The sequence below is a fragment of the Benincasa hispida genome, chromosome 10 (assembly GCF_009727055.1).
Source record: "Benincasa hispida cultivar B227 chromosome 10, ASM972705v1, whole genome shotgun sequence".
Taxonomy (NCBI): domain Eukaryota; kingdom Viridiplantae; phylum Streptophyta; class Magnoliopsida; order Cucurbitales; family Cucurbitaceae; genus Benincasa; species Benincasa hispida.
Window position 1 is genome coordinate 30974963 of NC_052358.1, and position 20760 is coordinate 30995722.

The window sequence follows — 20760 nt, forward strand, 5'->3', positions numbered from 1 at the left end:
GCATGATCGCATAGCTTGCGTTGGCTGAGGTTGCTCTTGCGGTCAGTCTTAAGGGTTGCGATGAAGACATCTCCACATTTTATCTATTTTCCATCCATTTACTATGCGTCAACAGTTGTCATGTCTCTACCTCTCATTCATACTTCTCATTGCGTTGTCTGTTAGTTAGGAGTAGGAGTAGTTTATAACTTATACCCCTCCATCATTCTTTTATTCAACTACCGCATACACATTACCTCATACGTCTAGTTATAAGTCCCTGAGTTCGACCTCAGATCACCCGAGAAACTTGTGTTCGCGTTATACTTGGCGTGAGCGCAAGAAAACTTGTGACAGGAATGCATGGCCATCGCATACATTCGTTAACGCATAGTTCATTCCAACGCATGACCACCGACGCATGATAATCAACGCATAACCTAAGACATGTATCGCATATTGCGTTCACCTAATTTTAGTCATCAAGTCTTTGATGGCTAATAAAAAATTTTCATCACCACTTGTATATATGGCGATCCTCGGTAGCGATGGTGGCCTTCGGTATTTATAAAGCTCAAGGTGAAGTAGCCTTTCTCTCTAATGATTGTAATGATGGGCGGTCATTAAATCTCCTACTCTGATGTGCCAATTAATGGTTACTGAAAGTTAAGTGTACTTGCTACAGTGCGTCTTTAACGGCTTGTCAACTAAATTCGGATTCGATCGTCATCAGCTTTCCGTTCCATCATGATTTATTATGTTGTCACCTTGATGCGCAGTCTTTATGTGGCCACCTTCTAGATCAACTTCTCACGATCGCATGACTTTGCGATCACAATCTTTCATACATGCGGATGCCTAATTCCTTGGATCGCAATTTTACTTGCGCCAACGCATTTTTCCTACACAAAATAAGTAATTAGCTACTTTTATGCGATGGGTGCATGTGATTGCATTTCTTCAATTTAGCGCTTTTGGACATGATTTTGTTTATTTTTACCGTCGCAATCTTTGATTGTTTTACTTATTTGCGCTATAATAACGTGTATTTCTACTCGTTATCACACCCCTAAATTTAAAACAATGCTTGTCTTCAAGCATAAACTAAATATTTTCTTTAAAGAGTCAACCGCCTTTACCCTACCTAGATTTCTCAAGGTGCCTTATTAAAATTTCATGAACCAATGCCTTCTTAATTTTTATCCTGATCTTTTCCTGAAATATTTCTAATTTTTAGGGACCGCAAGTTTAACCTTAAAAAATATTTTACTTAGTTTCCAGGACATCGCATGATTTATTTCAAAACTTTCTCCAACGGGGTGTTTCCAACTGATTTTTATCCTTGCGCAATTTAGATATTCTTTTTGTGACCTTGCACTGATCCAAGTGCCAAGCCTTCATTTTGGCTAGCCCCCACGGGGGTCATGCGAGCGTTCAACTACGAGCAAGGCATTCTTTCTCAGTCTAAACTCATGCCCATTTGGCAGCGAAGTTGCGATCATTTGATTTATGCGTTGATCATGATTTCGACCTTCATTTTGACTTGCCCCCACAGGTGTCATGCGGACATCCAACTACGAGTAGAATCCGATCTCAAAGTTATGATTTTTTTTCAGATTAAAATTTCTAAAAGTAGGAAGGTTGAAAACAAATACTAGTACCCCCAAATTTATACATAACAATGTCCTCATTGCTGATAGACTGAAATAACTCATGCAATGCTCTTAGGAAATTTTGTAAAAATCATTTTGAAAGAAAACTGGTGGACCGCTAACTTCTAGAAATGTTTCATGAATTGACTGTCCTGAAATTAAGTCGACTCTAGTACATGCGGTAAGAAATAAAGGCATGAATTTCATCATTGAAATCATAATTGGTACGAGGAAGAATGCGGTGACTAAACAAAATAATCAAAATTTAATGATTGCATCAAACTAAAGAGGATATGATGATAAAAGTTAGCAATATTAAAATGAGATGCGATAAAGTGCAAAATTGAAATAAAAGAGTCAAAGAAAGATATAACCCCCAAATTTGTTCTGTTGCCCGCATCATCTGTGATCACATCCTTCTTTGCGGTGGATTGTTCCTCGATTATGATGGGTTGATCGTTCTGGTCGAGTGCTTTTAGGTTATTGCATAGCTCCACTGTAATCGTTCACTACGATCGTTGCTAAATATTAAGAGGGTAAAAAGTATGAAAAATAGAGTTGGAAATTTCAAAGAGTAGTGTTTGTACAAAAAGGTAAAGTAAGTTCATGAAATAAAGATATCGAAAGGATATTTCAAAAAAATTGCATCCCTGATGAGTTTGTTTCACATAATAGCGTAGGGACTGCTCATTTGTTCTTCAATCAGGATTCCTCATGTCCACAAAGGTTTTCTTGCGATGAAAGTCTCCACTGTGATACATCTTGACTTTTTGCCCGTTGAACTTGAATGCACTGGTCCCTTCTTCATTAGTTAATTCGACCGCACTGTGCGGGAATACTTCTTTAATTATAAATGGTCCGAACCAGCGTAACTTTAATCTTCTGGGAAAGAGTCGTAGCCTAGAGTTTAATAGCAAGACCTTCTGTCCAACCTAGAGATTCTTTTCGCATAGTCGTTTGTCATGCCAATGCTTTGCACGTTCCTTATAGATCTTGGCATTTTCATATGCTTGAATTCTCCATTCGTCTAGCTCGAGCAACTGAAGTTTTCTCTCCTCCCCTGCAGTCCTTAAATCACAATTGAGCTTCTTCACTGCCACAGTGCCTTGTGCTCTAATTCCAGCGGTAAGTGACATGCATTCCCAAACACCAACACATACGAGGACATGCCTATACGTGTTTTATAGGCAATCCTATATGCCCACAAGGCATTGTCAAGCTTCATGGCCCAATATTTGTGTGGAGGATTCACCATCTTTTCTAGGATCAGTTTGATTTCCCTATTTGACACCTCGGCTTGGCCGTTTGTCTGTGGATGATATGCGGTGGCAACCTTATGGTGGATATTGTACTTGAGCAGCAGTTTATTGATGACACCATTGATAAAGTGGGAGCCTTCATCATTTATTATAGCACGTGGGGTGCCAAAATGAGTGAAAATGTTTCTTCACAAGAATCTGGAGACTGTCATTACATCGCTTGCGACACATGATACCGCTTCAACCCACTTGGAGACATAATCGACGGCCACCAGAATGTACTTGTGACCATTTGATGGTGGAAATGGTCCCATGAAGTCTATGCCCCACACGTCGAAGAGTTCCAATTCTAATATAATTTTCATCGGCATCTCATTCTTCCATGAAATGTTTCCCGTGCGTTGGCACTTGTCGCATTTCATAGAATAGTCTCACGCATCCTTGAATAGAGTCGGCTAATAGTACCCACTTTGTAACACTCTTGCTGCTTTGTGTTGACCTCCGAAGTGTCCACCATAAGGTGAATCATGGCATTGGGAAAGTATGCACTGATAAGCGGTCTCTGGCACACATAGTTGCAAGATTTTTTCTGACCCCCTTTTGTAAAGATTCGGCTCGTCGCAATAGTAGGATTTACATTCATGCATAAGCCGCCTCTTTTGGTGGGCTGTGTAATTTTCCGGAAATTGCTCACAGACCAGGTAATTGACAACATCTGCGTACCATGGTAATTCTTCAAGTTTGAACTGCTGCTCATCTGGAAAGGTCGCACACCTCTTACTAAATGCGGTCTACTTCCGAATTCTCTAATCTTGATAGGTGGTCTGCAACCTGGTTTTCTGTCCCCTTGCGGTCAATTATTTCCATGTCGAATTCTTGGAGGAGGAGTACCCATCAGATTAGCCTCGTCTTTGCATCTTTTTTTGTCATTAAGTATTTTATTGTCGAGTGGTCCGTGTGAACTATCACTTTGGATCCCAGTAAATAAGCTCTAAATTTTTCCAATGCAAAGATCACCGCAAGAAGCTCATTTTCTGTCGTAGTGTAGTTTGCTTGGGCAGGGTTCAATGTTCTACTTGCATATGCGATGAGGTATAGCATTGTTTTTTTCTTCTGTGCTAACACTACCCCCATCGCATAACCGCTAGCATCGCACATTAGCTCGAATGGCTTCGTCCAGTTAGGTGCGATCAAAACAGCGCGTGTAATTAATGCGTTCTTCAGTATTTTGAATGTGTTGAGACATTGTGAATCAAATTCAAACGTTCTGTCAGCCTCTAGCAAACACTCAACGGTCAAGCTATTTCGAAAAATTCTTCATAAAACGACGGTGTAGAATCCTACATGTCCCAGGAAACTCCTTACAGACTTCACATTTGTAGAAGTGGAAGCTTTTCAATGGCCTCAATTTTGCTTTATCCACCTCCAGCCCTTCCTTGGAAACCTTGTGCCCGAGCACAATTACTTCGTTCACCATGAAATGGCATATCTCCCAATTCAGCACAAGATTTGTCTATTCACATCTCCTCAGTATCCTCTCCAAGTTGTTCAGATAGACTTCATACGTTTGCCCATAAACTGAGAAGTCTCCATAAAAATTCCACTAAATCCTCGAGTACTCAGAGAAGATAAACCATTATACACCTCTAAAACGTGCTCGATGCATTGCATAATCCGAACGGCATGCGTGAAAAGCAAACATTCTGTATGGGCAAGTGAATGTGGTCCTCTCTTGGTCTTCAGAAGCGATCATTATTTGGTTGTAGCCCACATACCCGTCAAGAAAACATAAGTAATCATTCCTGCTACGGTCTAGGCATCGTCAATAAAAGGCAAAGGGAAATGGTCCTTCTTCGTCGCCGCATTGAGCTTGCGGTAGTCCATGCAAATCTGCCAGCCAGTGACGGTCCTCATTGGTATTAACTCATTGTTTGTGTTTGGGACTACCGTCATTCCTCCCTTCTTGGGCACGCATTGCACGGGCCTGACCCACGTGCTATCGGCGATTGGGTATATGATGCCTGTGTCCAACCATTTAATTATCTCCTTTTTCACAACCTCCTTTATCAAAGGGTTCAGTCTACGTTGAGGTTCGATAGACCCTTTTTGGTTTTCTTCGAGATGTATTCTGTGCATGCAGTATGTTGGGCTGATTCCTCTTATATGTACTAGCATCCACCCAATTGCTTTTATGTACTTCTTCAGGATGTTGAGCGGTGCATTTTCTTGTTCTTCTTGTAGTGCAGAGGAAATTATCACCGGCAAGGTTTCATTTTGCCCAAGGAAAACATACTTCAGATGGCTTGGCAGAGTTTTCATTTCCACGGTAGGTGGTTGTTCTAAGGAAGGTTTTTGAGTTTTTCTCTCTTCATTCAAATTCAATTTTTCTTCTTTGTTTGCTATTTCCATGATCAAATTGCAGGTTTCTACGGATGAAGTCGCATCCTCTCTTTCATCTTCTTCTTCGAACTCCACTTCTTCATTACAGTTGTGTTCATTATCAGAATCAGATAGGTCTTCATCTTCTGGATACTTCATGGCTTTAATGATGTTAAACCTGAGCTTCTTCCCATTCATACTCATCGTAATCTCTCCCTTGTACACATCAATTTGAGCACGACCAGTAGATAAAAATGGTCGTCCCAATATGATGGGTACATCTTTGTCCACCTCATAGTCAAGAATGATGAAGTCAGCCAGTAGAATGAATTTATCAATTGTGACCAGGACATTGATAACTGGCAGAAACACACATTATTACAACGCAAAGATGTAAAACAATATAGGATTGAAATGGTAAAAATATGTAAAATCGTGCCCAAAAGCATTCAGTTGAGAACATTGCGATCGCATGCACCCATCACATTAAAGTAGCTAATTTACGTATTTTGTGAAGGAAAATGCATTAGCGCAAGGAAGAATTGCGATCCAAGGAATTCAGCGCCCGAACGCATTAGAAGATTGCGACCGCAAAGCTATGCGATCATATGTGTTCTCAAAGATCTGCTCAAGAAGGTGGACACATAGAGATGGCGCATCAAGGTGAAAGCTTAATAAATCACGATGGGACAAAAAGCTATGTTGGATTTTATGTCCTAAAACTCGTAGTTTGTAAATTGATAAACATATTCTATTTTGTTTTTCGATAAAATTTTTATTGAAATTGTAATCTTGAATCCAATAAACTAAGGTCCTGAGGCTATTTAATGTAAACTTGAACTTTATGTGATGACATAAAACATGGATAAAGTTCGAGTATATAGCCTAAAATGGTCTATAGTATAGGGATAAGGTTGGGCATCTTGTTCTGGGGACACTATGGATGCGGCCTACTTTATAGTTAGTACAAACGATGTGATCCTGAATCGTTCTTATAGAGATATGTGAGTAGGGGCATCCTATGCAATGAGTTTGTATAAGACTGGACCACGACTTAGTCACTTTTGCTTTATAACACCGTTTACTGTATAAAACTGACTAATTGAAATTTGATGACCTAGGTAACTCGATCTCAATCCTGAGCTAACTATGAATTTCTATTTTTTCAAGATTATCCTAAGATCTTCATGGCTAAGAGCAGCTCAACAGCGCTGGCTCAATAAGCCTCCCATTTCAGGGGTAAGACTGGGTAAATAGTTGGGGACATAAGGTGCAAGATGAACTTCACTCCTACCCGTCTCTAATGATAGTAGATAGGTTGTTTCCTTAAGTGTTGACTTCGGAATTAGAACAAGGGGCCCCACCCTCTCACTAGGCTGAGAGGGACTCGATTTTTTGGTTGGACCACAAATCAATTGTTCTTTAGAGGTTCAGGGGGACTAAAGGAACAAGAAGTGTTCTCAGGGGTAAAATGGTATTTTGACCCAGCCAAGACCACGAACAACCTATGAAAGATTGATTTACTGGTTATTGTTATATCAGATGGATAGAAATATATCTACAGTGAGGGGAGTGCAACTACGAGACTTTAGTGGAATGACCCGTTAGTTAACAAATGTTGATTAAATAGGTTAAAGAGTTTTACCGGTTAATTTTGAATTGTTAGAGCACATGATCTGTAGGTCCATTAGGTCCCCTATTAGTTCTGATACCACATGATAGAACACGAGACATATATAGCAGAATAACGATCTAATTACACTCTAATTGCTTCTAATTAAAAGGAAATTAACATGCAAAAGTAAAAAAAAAAAAAAAAATAGTATACTAAAAGGGATAGTGTACAACCTTTGTAGCTCCCGTAAAAAGTTTTTTCTCGCTAAATCTCGACCTGAATTCTATAAGACCACCACTAGAGTTTCCTTGCTATTCTTTAGACTCAGAACCGGGTTGTGGGAACCGGTGAATGAAGGAATGAAAAGAGAATAAAGGGAGGTTCAAGGTTAATGTGAGAAAAAGGGAATTTTTGGAGAATTTGGAAACCAAAAATTATAGAAAAATCAGCTTGCTTTTGGTGGGTATTTTTTTCCTTTCTTTCAAATGTTGAATGAAATGTGGACTAAAGTGGATATTTTATGGTTTTGGCATTGTTTTTCTTTAAATTTCTTGTAGAAATGTGTAATTGCTGATAACTTGTAGAAATACAAGTTATTTATGCTGCCTTATCTAGATATTGTGGCTAAAAGAGAAGGAATATGCGTTGATTGTATGAAAATTAGCTCAGAAATACAATAATTATGAATTATCGCAATTACACCCACTAACATCATCAAGATGGTAGAAGAGGATATTTCTATTCTGTTTTGCATGAAACCAAGTCACCGCTTGCGATCAAGGCTCAACGAGAAACTGAATAACGCATCTCCATCACATTGCGCCCATCAAACCACAATGAAGAAATGATCAATGCAATGACGGCGCAATGCGACAGTCGATCTAGAACTGAATTTCAACCGCATGCGATAATAAAAACAACACCGCATGCAAGCACCCGATCGAAAGATGCAGCTGAGCGACGCAAATGTGGAGGATTGTGACACGTGTACAACTAACCATTGTGCATATTTGACGGTCTGATTGCATAACAAAAGGAATAATTATCCCACCATCTTCAGAATTTCCATAACAGTAAGTGAGGTCCACAAGGCAAGAGTCAAAGCTTTTCACCTATAAATACCCCCATAGATTTCAGAGAAGGGATACTTGATATGGGATACTTGATATGGGAAACTTGATATGAGGGCTAATTGATGCTAGATTACTGAGAGAGAGGCTGAGCTGAGTACTGATCGGAAGAAGTCTGAGAAGAAGAGAGACAAGGCCAAAAGGTGAGTCTCGGTGCGATTTGGCTAGATCCCCGCCGAGAAGCTCTGTGCTTAGATCCCTGCTATCGATTGAGCAAGCCTGAGAAGGAAGCTCAACCTTCCACACGATCCATCCACATCAACAAGGAAATCTCCATCCAGATCGGCGCCAAAACGTTGGCGCTTATTTGTATTTGTTTCTAACTCTATTCATCAACTGTATTTTATCTTCTTAATCACTTCATTCACAAATCATGTATCAGACGTTAAATAGTGTTATTAAATGTCTTGATCCTTTCCATTACCACTTCCCTGTCTATCTTCGTTCTTCCATTAATCGTTTTCTCCATTAATTTTTCTTAATACCTTGGTAATTAATATGAATTAAACAAGTAACTTAATCTATGCTAAAGAAATAAAGATGTTTAGCTAAAGCATGCTAGACGGCATCTTCACTTGTGAGAGTAGAAATGAAGATGCCATTCTGATCTGTCGAGAGAAAGTTAGAAGAATGCATTAACTAAAGCAAGAAGTACTTCTAGAGATGGAAGCAACCTTATGTTCATTACGTTTGTCTCTATTTCATCATAGAGATGTGGGAACGCGACCAATCATCGAGAGGTGTACGCCAAGGGAAAAGTGGAGCCATACTTATGCCTTTAACGCAATTAAGGAACTTGCGATGTTTGCACTAATTATCTTTTCTCTTTCTATTTCACACACAAGACTTGCCACCGCATAACACGATCTTTGTATAATCTTCACAGTCAATCTCACCCTCAATATCTTGTATCATGAAACCTGTATCTTATATCATCATAGCTTAGGTTTATTTTATCGCAATTTAATTTTACTGCAATTTACTTTATTATCGCATTTTTATCGCTTAACTTTACTTTCATCGCAATTTACTTTATCGCATTTTTAAATACCTGTACAAAAAACCCCTTTATTAATTTGAAAAACTCCTGGTCGCATGTATCACAAATAAACAAGATAATCATAGAGAATGAAGATTTCCTAGTTGTGCTAGCTAAATGCTTCTCAACCCATTTAACTATTTTAGCTACTCATGCGTGAATTACAGAGAGTGAATAGATATAGAGGAAGACGTTCCATTCTTATAACTGAATTGAGTACAAAATGATAATGGAAATTAAAGGTAGAGAGCCTGGTAGCAATTCCTTGCTGACCGAGGCGTTTTACACTAAATCTCAATTCTGATCTACAAATATTTTCGCTTCTGCAGGCGTCGACCCTCTCTCTGTCTTGGAGCTTCCGGTGCTTTCCCCAGCTTGCCAGAACGATCTATCGACACACCTTCTTCCTCACGTCTGCCTTAAATTGAAAGAAGATTATGGACAGAGATGCGAACTTGTAAAATGATGAAATAATCGACTGCTTAAACTCTTCTCTGAAGAATGCACTTGGTATTTATAGGGCATCAAAGGTGAAAGGCGGCTTCTCTCTCTTGGTTGTATAGATGAGACAGCTTTAATTCCTGACTGATGTGCCAGATAATTGTCACCGATAAAGCTAGATGTACTTTGTGACTGTTATAGGCTGTCAACTTAATTTGGATTCGACTGCCATCAGCTTTTCGTCCCATCGATCTTAATTATACTTTCGTTCGGATGCGTCCACCATGTTGCGGTGATTCTTCTTGGGTGAAGGTTTGCGAGCATGATCAACGCAAAGTCTTGCGATGAAGTTGCGCTCGACCAATGTATTTCTATGATCTCATTCTTTGAATTGTGTTAATGCATTATTCTGCACAAAAATATAAAGATCAACTACTCTAATGCATTGGACGCATGCAACCGCAATATTATAGAATTTATGCTTAATGGACGCAATTTAACATATTTCATCAACACAATCCGACATTGTTTAAGGATTCAACACTATGATAACGTGCATTTTTGCCCGTTATCACACCCCTAAATTTAAACAATGCTTGTCCTCAAGCATTAGCTAAAGATTCCTTTAGCAAGTTAGCCGCAAAGTGCTTTCCCTAGATTTCTCAAGGATACTTCGTTCAAATCCTATATGCCAGAATTTCCTTAAGTCTTATTCAAATCTCTTCCTAAAATACTTCTAAGACTTAGGGATTGCAAGCTTAACTTTCAAAAGGACTTTACTGAATTCCAGAACATCGCATGATTTATTTCAAAAAGAAAATTTTCCATCGGGGTGTCAAATGATTTCTCCTTGCACAAAAATTTTCTTCATTGCTATTTTTCTAACCTTGCACTGATCCGAGTGCCTTACCTTCATTTTGGCTTGCCCCCATGGGTGTCATGCGGACATCCAACTACGAGCAATGCACTCTTTCTCAGACTAAACTCATACCAACTTGGCAATGGAGTTGCGGTCATTTATTTATGCGTTGATCCTGGTGACTTATTTTCATTTTGGCTTGCCCTCATGTGTGTCATGCAGACATCCAACTAGGGTAAGTACCTTTCATAACTTAACTCTTATCAACATGGGTTCCCCATTGCGTTGACAGTGAGGTTCCCCATTGCGTTGACAGTGGAGTTGTTATTTTCTTTTTTTATAGCAAGGTCAAAAATAAATACCATAAATACCTCACTCCCAAAATTAAAATATGACAATGTCCTCATTGCCAAAAGAAATTAAAATAAGTCATGCGATGGTCATAGAATACGTTGTAAAGAGAGTTTGAAAGAAAGCTAGCAAACCCCCAACTTCTAGAAATATTTCATGAGGTGACTATCTTAAGATTTAAGTTGACTCTAGTATAGACGAAAGAGATAGAAGCATATTTTTCATCATTGAAATCATACTTGGTGAAGAATAACATGAAGTAAACTACTAAATTTATCTACTCGGCAAATGATTGCAGTAATCAGGGAGGATGCGGTGATAAACTTTGAAAAATAACATGCAATGTGATAGCGCAAAATTTGAAATAAAGATAAGGAAGAGTACACCCCCAAATTTTGCGTTGTCGTCTGCATTGAGTATTGATGCATTCATCCTTGCGGCGATCTTTGCTAGTGGATTGCGGTGATGGAATCAGAATATTTGCTTCTTCTTGTATTATCTCCGCAATCCTGTGCCTTAATCCTTATAAACAGATAAAGAGAGGGTCAAATGATTTCAAAACAAAACAACAAGTTTTTTTTTTTAAGGGAAAAATAAGTAAAATAGAGCTAGTAGTAACATGACGAAGAGTTAATTGGTCAAGAGTTGAGTAAGGGATAGTCTGGGTTTTTCAACTTTGTGGAGGCTGTTTCTGGCTGAAAATCTCCTCCGCAATATGCTTTGATCCACTGTCCATTAACTTTAAATGTTCGACTGCCATCCTCGGTGATTAGTTCCACCGCACCATGTGGAAATACTTCTTTGATGATGAAGGGACTGAACCAGCGTGATTTTAATTTTCCTAGGAAGAGCCGCAATCTTGAATTAAAGAGTAAGACCTTCTGCCCGATTTGAAGGTTTCTAGAGCATATGCATTTATCATGCCAACGCTTGGTGTGCTCTTTATAAATCTTCGCATTCTCATATGCATTGATCCTTCATTCTTCTAGCTCGACTAGTTGCAATTTCCGGCTTCTCTTGCTTTCTTTAAATCGAAATTCATTTTCTTGACCGCCCACAATGCTTTATACTCTAACTCCAAAGGCAGATGACACACCTTGCCAAATACCAATGCATAAGGAGACATACCTATTGTTTTTTTAAATGCGGTCCGATATGCCCACAACGCATCATCAAGCTTCATTACTCAATCCTTCCGCGAAGGTTTTACTACCTTTTCAAGTATCAATTTAATTTCACTATTGGACACTTAAGCCTGGCCATTTGTTTGCAGGTGGTATACAGTGGCCACCTTGTGGAGGATATTGTACTTGCGCAGCAGCTCCTTTATATTGTGGTTGACAAAGTGTGATCCTTCATTACTTATGATGGCACAGGGGGTGCCAAAACGCGTGAAAATATTTTTCTTCAGGAACTGGGAGACTACTGCTGCATCACTTGCGGCCCATGCAATTGCCTCTACCCACTTGGAGACATAATCGATGACTAATAGAATATAGTGCTTACCATTTTAAGGAGGGAATGGTCCCATGAAATCAATCCCCCATACGTCAAATAGTTCCAGCTCCAAGATAGTATTCATTGGCATTGCATTCTTTCATGAATTGTTGTCGGTGCATTGACACCGATCACATTTCATTGTGTAGTCAGCAGCATCCTTAAATAATTAAGGCCAGAAGAATCCACTTTGTAAAACTTTGGCTGCAGTACGTTGTCCTCCAAAGTGCCCTCCATATGGCGAATCGTGGCACTGTGATAATATGCGTTATTGAGCAACATCTGGGATGCATAATCGAATGATTTGGTCTGCACCTCCTTTGTACAAATTCGGCTCATCCCAATAATAGTGTCTACATTCATTCTTGAGCTTCTTCTGTTGATGGTAGGTGTAATCTTCAGGAAATTGTTCACAAACTAAATAATTAACGATGTCCGCATACCAAGGCAGTTCTTCTATGCGAAACAGCTGCTCATTCGGGAACACGGCACTCACTTCAGATTCATTACGGTCAACCTCAGGATTTTCTAATCTGGACAAGTGATCTGCGACTTGATTCTCTGTCCCCTTCCGATCAATTATTTCGATATCAAATTCTTGAAGGAGGAGAACCCATCTGATCAACCTCGGCTTTGCGTCCTTCTTTGTCATCAAATATTTAATTGCCAAATGATCAGTGTGAATGAGTACCTTGGTTCCCAATAGATATGCTCGAAATTTTTCCAACCCAAAAATCACAGCCAGGAGCTCTTTTTCAGTGGTGGTATAATTAAGTTGAGCAGGGTTCAGAGTTTTACCCGTATATGCGATGGGGTGCAAAATAGTTTTTTTTTCTTTTGCACTAATAAGACTCCCATCACATGCCCGTTTGCGTCGCACATGATCTCGAATGATAGTGTCCAATCTAGCGCAATCAAGATGGGCGCGATAATCAGCGCATCTTTTAAAACTCAGAATGCATTGAGGCAATTGTTATCAAATTCAAACTTTCTGTCTGCCCTCTAAAAACCGCATCAAGTGGTCGTGCTATTTTCAGAAAAGTCCTTGAATGACTCGAATGTAAAATCCAGCATGCCCCAAGAAGCTCCCGCACAGCCTTCACGCTGGTTGGAGGTGGAAAGCTTTTCAATTGCGTCGATCTTCGCTTGTCCACCTTCCAACCCTTCTTGGAGACTTTTTTGTCCCAACACTATACCCTCTTTCCACCATTGAAGTGGACATTTCCCAGTGCCCAGGTTTGCTCTCTTCACATATTTTTCAAAATTTTCTCCCAAATTGGCCAAGCAGACTCATAAGTGTCCATAAACGGAGGAAAGTCATCCATTAAATATTTCTACTGAGTTCCTTGAGATAATCTGAAAAGATCCACCATCATGCACCATTTGTAACATGCTTGGTGCATTGTAGAGGCCAAACGGCATGCGGTGAAAAGGTGAATATCCCATTATGGTCGTGATATGGTCTTGTCTTGGTCTTCAACAAGCTATCAAATGATTGATTGTACCCGACATATCCATCCAAAAAAGCAATAAAAAGTCATCCTCTGCTAGTCTGTCTAGCATTTGATAAATGAATGGCAGAGGGTAGTGATCTTTTTTGTGGCCACATTCAATTGTGTAGTCCATGCAGTGCACCATCTCAGTGATGGTTCTTTGCGGTATTAAAGATCATGTTCTCATTGGGGACTACCGTCATTCCACCCTTCTTCAGCACACATTGCACGGGGCTGACCCACGTGCTATCTGCAATTGGATAGATAATGCCCGCATCCAGCCACTTGATAATCTTCTTTTTGACGACTTCCTATATAGCAAGGTTAAGTCTGTGTTGATTTTCAATAGTTTCTTTGTGGTTGTCCTCAAGACGAATGTGGTGCATACAGTACGCGGGGTTAATTCCTCTGATGTTAGCGAGCGTCCAGCCAATTGCTCGCACATGTTTCTTGAGAATGCTCATCGACATATTCTCTTGATCTGTGTTGAGTGCAGAGGAAATAATCACTGGTAGCTTCTCCTCCTGCCCTAGAAATGCGTACTTCAAATGTGTTGGTAGGGTTTTTAGTTCAAGGGTTGGTGGTTCCACGAGAGAAGGTTGCGTTATTTTCTTTCTTCTTTTGGCTCTTCTTCATACATTACGATCGATCCTTCTTCTTTGTTTTTCTTTGCTACGATCGCATTGCAGGTAGCTATGGATGCGTTGGCATCCTCTTCTTCACACTCTTCATCAGACTTTTCTTCTTCAATCAAATTCAGGTTATCATCAGAATCTTGCAGGTCTTCCTCATCAAGAAATTTCATGGCACGAATTATATTAAACTTGAGCTTCTGTCCGTTTATGCTCAAAGTGATTTCTCCCTTGTGCACATCAATTTAGCACGACCCGTTTATAGGAAACGTAGCCCCAAAATGATGGGCATATCTTTGTCGGCCTTATAGTCTAGGATGATGAAGTCAGTTGGCAAAATAAATTTATCAATCGTGATCAGCACATCCTTCACCTTACCTTCTAGATGAACCAGAGATCTATATGTAAATTAGAGTGTCACGGAGGTGGGCACAAGTTGCCCCACATTTAATTGTCGAAAGATTGACCGTGGCATCAAATTTATGCTAGCACCCAAGTCACACAGGGCTTGCCCAATATAGAGTCCTCCTATGGAGCAAGGAATAGTGAAGCTCCCAGGATCGCTCATCTTCGGTGGGATAATAGATTTAGAACTTTGCGTTAATGCCACTGTGGAAAATTTTCCAACACCTATTTTCTTAGTTACCATGTCCTTTAGAAATTTGGCGTAGGCAGACATTTCCTCAATCGCTTCACTAAAAGGAATATTAACATGTAATTATTTTAGCATAGATAAGAAGCATTGGTACTGTACCTCTTCGTTTTTCTTCTTCCTTAGCCTTTGAGGGAAGGGTGGTAATTGAATTTTCACGGTTCCCGTTTCATTTGACTTTGAGGTTGACGCAACCTCAGGTTCTACCGCTTCATTTTCCTTTTCTTCTTCTTGCGTTGCCACAATCTCAAGTTCAGTTGTGATGGAAGTTGTTCTACTCTGGTTCTTTCTTCTTCCCCCACGGTCTTTCCACTGCACAATGTCACAACCTGACATTGCTCCTTATCTGATCCCCCTGGGTTGCGTGGAAGCTCGGTTGAATTTGGCAACGCCCCTTGTGGTCTACTTTTGAGCTCATTTGAAATCTGGCCCATTTGCAATTCAAGGTTGCGGATGGACGTTGCCTGACTTTGAAGCACTGTCTCGTTTTTCTCTATGTATTGCTTCAATAGGCTTTCTAGAGAAGAAGATTGTGGTGGTTGTTATGAGCTACTTGCTTGGTTTCTCTGTTGACCGTTACTGCATTGAAAGAATCCTTATGACCCTTCTTTTTGCGCCATAGATTGAAAATTTTGTTGTTGATTCTTCTAAGCAAAATTCGGGTGGTTTTTCCACCCGGGGTTGTAGGTGTTTGAAAAGGGGTTATTCTTTAGACTGTGGATTTTGCAGGCAATCCTCCATCGCATGCCCATCATTGCAAGTCGTACACCTTGTGGTGTTTTGACTTATTGCATTGATTTGCCCATCTTGCGACGTTGGGCTGCTGATCGCTATTCCTGTCTCTTATACACATCTAGATGTGTATAAGAGACAGGTAGTACACCTTGTGGTGTTTTGACTTATTGCATTGATTTGCCCATCTTGCGACGTTGGGCTGCTGATCGCCATTCCTTGAATCAAATTCATCATTGTGGTCATTTGGTTTTGTAACGAGATAATAGCACCGTTATTTGCGTCAGAATCCTTGAGTCTTAATCTCTGGTCACTCTCCCTTCAGTTTTCATAATTCTTGGAGATGCGGTCCAGGATATTCTTCGCCTCATCATAAGTCTTGTCAAACAGACCACCAGCTGCTGCAAAATTGGCAGTGGTCTGCGAAGCAGGATTCAAATAGTGGTAGAAAATTTCCATTTGTAGGCAATCTGGTAGCCCATTATGCGGACAATCTTGGACCAACCTTTTAAACCTCGCCCAAGAATCATTGAACGATTTATCCATATCTTGTTCAAAATTAGTAATAAGCTTTCTTCATCTTGCGTTTTCAGTAGGTGGAAAATACTTCTTCATAAACTTCTCCACCACCTGCTCCCAAGAAGTGATCTCTCCTGGATCGAGCGAATAAGCCCATTTCCTAGCCTGATCATAGAGAGAAAATGGGAACAATGTTAGTCGAACTTCTTCAGTAGAGATGTTCGGGAACACAAAAGTATTTCAGATTTAAATAAAACTTCAGAGATGGGCGTGCAAATCCTCACCACGCCTTCCTCCCAAATGACCTGTAGCCTGGATCATCTGCAGCATCACCGGTTTCATTTCAAATCTACTTCCTTCTAAGGTAAGCCTCATGATTCCCGGAGAGAAATCATAGAGGTTTGGCGATGCATAGTCCCTAATGGACCTATTGCAATCGTTTGCCAACAAAATCATATTTGCCATGACATTATTGTTGTTTGGTGCTTCATTCCTAGGCTGCTCTGTCATCTCTTCTTTATCGGATTGTGGCTGCTGTTGGTGGTCTCTTAGTCTCCTTCAAAATGTTCCCTCAATCTCCGAGTCGTAGTTCGCTAGAGATTAAGAGTTCTGCAAAGAAATCACAAAAATTACCTTTAACAACTATTTTGCCGAAGTCCTCGGCAATGGCACCAAAACCTTGATGCTTGAATTTTATAAAGTGGAAATATGGATGATATTCATTGATGGATTGCATTGTGCACTCAAGTTTCCCCAGCGAAATTCAAGTATAAATTCCTCTGAGTTTCCTGGTAAGCAAGTAAATAAATAAAGTGTGGGTGTGTTGTTGCGCTGATTAAAAAAAGAGTAAATAAAGGCGGCGGATTTGAGAAAGAGAGTTACGTTGATAGATGCAATGAGTATGCGATGAACGGGTTGAGAAGATCTTTAGCTGGCGTTACTCGGGAATGCGTCAAACCTTACGATCATGTTACAACCATGCATAGCAAGTCATTTCCCAATGTAAATGCGATGCTCCTAAGTCTAGGATGCATGTGTTGAATGCAAAATGTCCATAAAGCTTATCCCTAAGTCTCTACTCTTGTCCTATGCATTGATGCAAAATGCATGAAAGCAAGTTGACTGCATACAATCATATCTTATTGCTAAGATGCATGCGATGCGTTGATAGTAAATAGTGCTCATTCCTAAGTGCCTATCTCTCGTTTATGTGTTCTAATCTGGTTCTTCCAAACCTAGATTCTGACCTGACCTTCCCAAGTCTAGATCCTGTCCTTAGACTACCCTCTCGAGTATCTCTAATAGACGAATGAAGCATACACAAACAAGATAATCACAAAGAATAAAGATTCTCTAGTTGTGCTAGCTAAATGCTTCTCAACCCATTCAACTGTTTTAGCTACTAATGCGTGAATTATAGAGAGTGAACAGATATAGAGGAAGACGTTCCATTCTTATAACTGAATTGAGTACAAAATGATAATGGAAATTAAAGGTAGAGAGCCTGGTAACAATTCCTTGCTGACCGAGGCTTTTTACACTAAATCTCTATTATGATCTATAAATATTCCCGCTTTCGTGGGCGTTGGCCCTCTCTTTGTCTTGGAGCTTTCGATGCTTTCCCCAGCTTGCCGGAACGATCTATCGGCACACTTTCTTCCTCGCATCCGCCTTAAAATGAAAGAAGATTATGGACATAGACGTGAACTTGTAAAATGATGAAATAATCGACTGCTTAACCCCTTCTCTGAAGAATGCACTTGGTATTTATAAGGCATCAAAGGTGAAAGGCGGCTTCTCTCTCCTGGTTGTATAGATGGGATAGCTTTAATTCCTGACTGATACGTCGAATAATTGTCACCGATAAAGCTGGATGTACTTTGTGACTGTTAGGCTGTCAACTTAATTTGGATCCGACTGCCGTCAGCTTTCTATCCCATCGATCTTAATTGTCCTTTCGTTCGGATGCGCCCACCATGTTGCGGTGATTCTTCTTGGACGAATGTTTGCGAGCACAATCAACGCAAAGTCTTGCGGTGAAGTTGTGCTCGACCAATGTATTCCTATGATCACATTCTTTGCATTGTGTTAACGCATTATTCTGCACAAAAATATAAAGATCAACTGCTCTAATGCATTGGACGCATGCGACCACAATATTATAGAAATTATGCTTAATAGATGCAATTTAACATATTTCGTCAATGCAATACGACATTGTTTAAGGATTCAACACTATGATTACATGCATTTTTGCCCGGTATCACGCTGCCAACCTCTAAGTTTGGGGGTGGCAGCGGTCTCGGAGAATTGCGTTCATTACATTGCGATCATTTCATCAATGCCAAAAAAAAAAAAAAAAAAAAGGAATTTTAAGAATAACAACTCCACTGTCAACGCAATGGGGAAACCTATGTTGATAAGAGTTAATTTATGAAAGGCACTTACCCGTAGTTGGATGTTCACACAACACACGTGGGGTGGCCAAAATGAAAGGTAAGTCACCAGGGAATCAACGGCATAAGTGCAACTCCTCTGTCCGACACAAGCCAAATCAAGCAAGACAAGAGTTGAGTTGAATATGGAACGCAACCGAAGTTGGATGCCTGTATGACACACGTGAGGGCAAGCCAAAACAAAGAGCATAACCAGATTTAATGCTACATTCAAATAAGTCACTATTAAAGTTTGAAGTGTTATGAAAGAATGCATTCTCAAAAAGCTAAACGCAAAGTTGCAGTGAATGGATAAAAAGTTTTTGAGCAAAGGCTTGCCGGATATAAACTTAGAAAAGATCTTTTTGAAGAAGCAACCAAAGTAGAGGAGAGCATTGCGGCGATGGTTAGAGGTATGAGTAAATTACGATATAAGAGGCTAGTCCACACAAAGGAAAGCTGGAAGGTGAGTTTAGAATTTCGTATATAACGCGTGCTTGAGGACAAGCATGATTCTAAGTTTGGGGGTGTGATGACATGCAGAAATGCATGCCATCTTAGGCCTTTTATTTAGAATTTATGAGGGTTGTTAAGCAGAATATGCGGCAATTATGTTAGGAATTCATGAGAAAATGAGTTTGCGGCATTCAGCATTTGGAATCTCGGCTAACCCATTATTATACGTTATTATGCATTCAATTGTCTATTTTTGTAGCTAATGCAGGAGGTGGACGCAAACGTGGAAGCCCGACTACCGCATATACGACCGCATGCGGAGAAACTCTCCATCGCAAAGGCGAACGCATTCGATCAACACATGGTGCTTTGCGTAATCAGCCGCATGCGTCCATCGCATAGAAGTTGCGATCATCAAGAGATTGTGGTCATCGTGTAAAAGTTGCAGTATTAAGCGAATGCGGTCACTGCACGATTGCTGCTACACAGGTTGGTGGATTGAACGCATCAACACATGTCTCGGGAAAATCAAAAGATGACGTTGACATTTCACCTACCACGCCGTTAGCAGCAGAGATTCAGAAAGGACTAACGCACTGCAAATGTCAAAATTAAAGTAATCCATTAATGCTTTCGGGGATCCAAGCCCTATATATAGAACCCGGTGAGCCGAAGTTCAAATCATCCACGGTTATCCCTGCGATCCAGACTAATGCGTGAGAAGAAAGCTTGAGAGTTCTTCATCTCCCTCATCCATTTCGAGTGACGACCGGAGCCTTCGACCGGAGCTAGATCTTGGGAGAGTCAGCTCCATTGCCCATCCATGGCACCACCGGCAGCCTTGACACACATCTACTGGAAGCAAGTCATTGCTTCCAGCTAGTCCTTTTATTTTCTCTTCTTTTCTTATATTGTATTGTATTACATTTTCGGATTAAGGAATTAATACATTATGTGTTCAATGCATTTTTATGTTTCCTTCGATTCCATCTCCATCTTATTTACTTAGCATCCTTAACTTTCATTGCATCACTTAGTGAGATTGCTAAAGTATCGCATACTTAGTCATGTGGATTAGAGATATGAAGCATGTAGCAAACCACCGAGAGGTGTGTGTTGCGTGAGTGTGTGAAGCTGTAGCAACGCCTGTCTATAGGCGGACGCAACGCTTGTCTATGAGTAAAGTCAACAACAACTAATTTCCCAGGAGGGTAGGTTGTTGGTCGCATTAAGCAATGTAAGCTATTGTTCACTAGAGATAGGAACAATCTTGCGTCAGCCAAGTTTATGTGGTTACCTTGTCTTATGTATGCGTCCATCAAACCTTTAGAGCTACTCGGGAGAGAGTCTAAAGAAAGAACCTAAGACTCGGGAGAGTTAGGTTAGAATCGATGCTTGGAAGAGCTAGATTAAGTTTGCATAAGCAAGAATGGAGACTTAGGAATAAGCTTTGTTTGCCATCACACAGCGTATGCACTCTACGAAGAGGACAATGGCTGCATCCAGGAAGTAGGATGTGGTGACAGTATGCGGTCATTTTGACCCTTTTACATACACATCGCATACGTCCTAGAATTAGGCTCAAGTGTGTGTAGCATGATCGCATGACTTGTGTGGCTAAGGTTAGCCTTATGGTCACT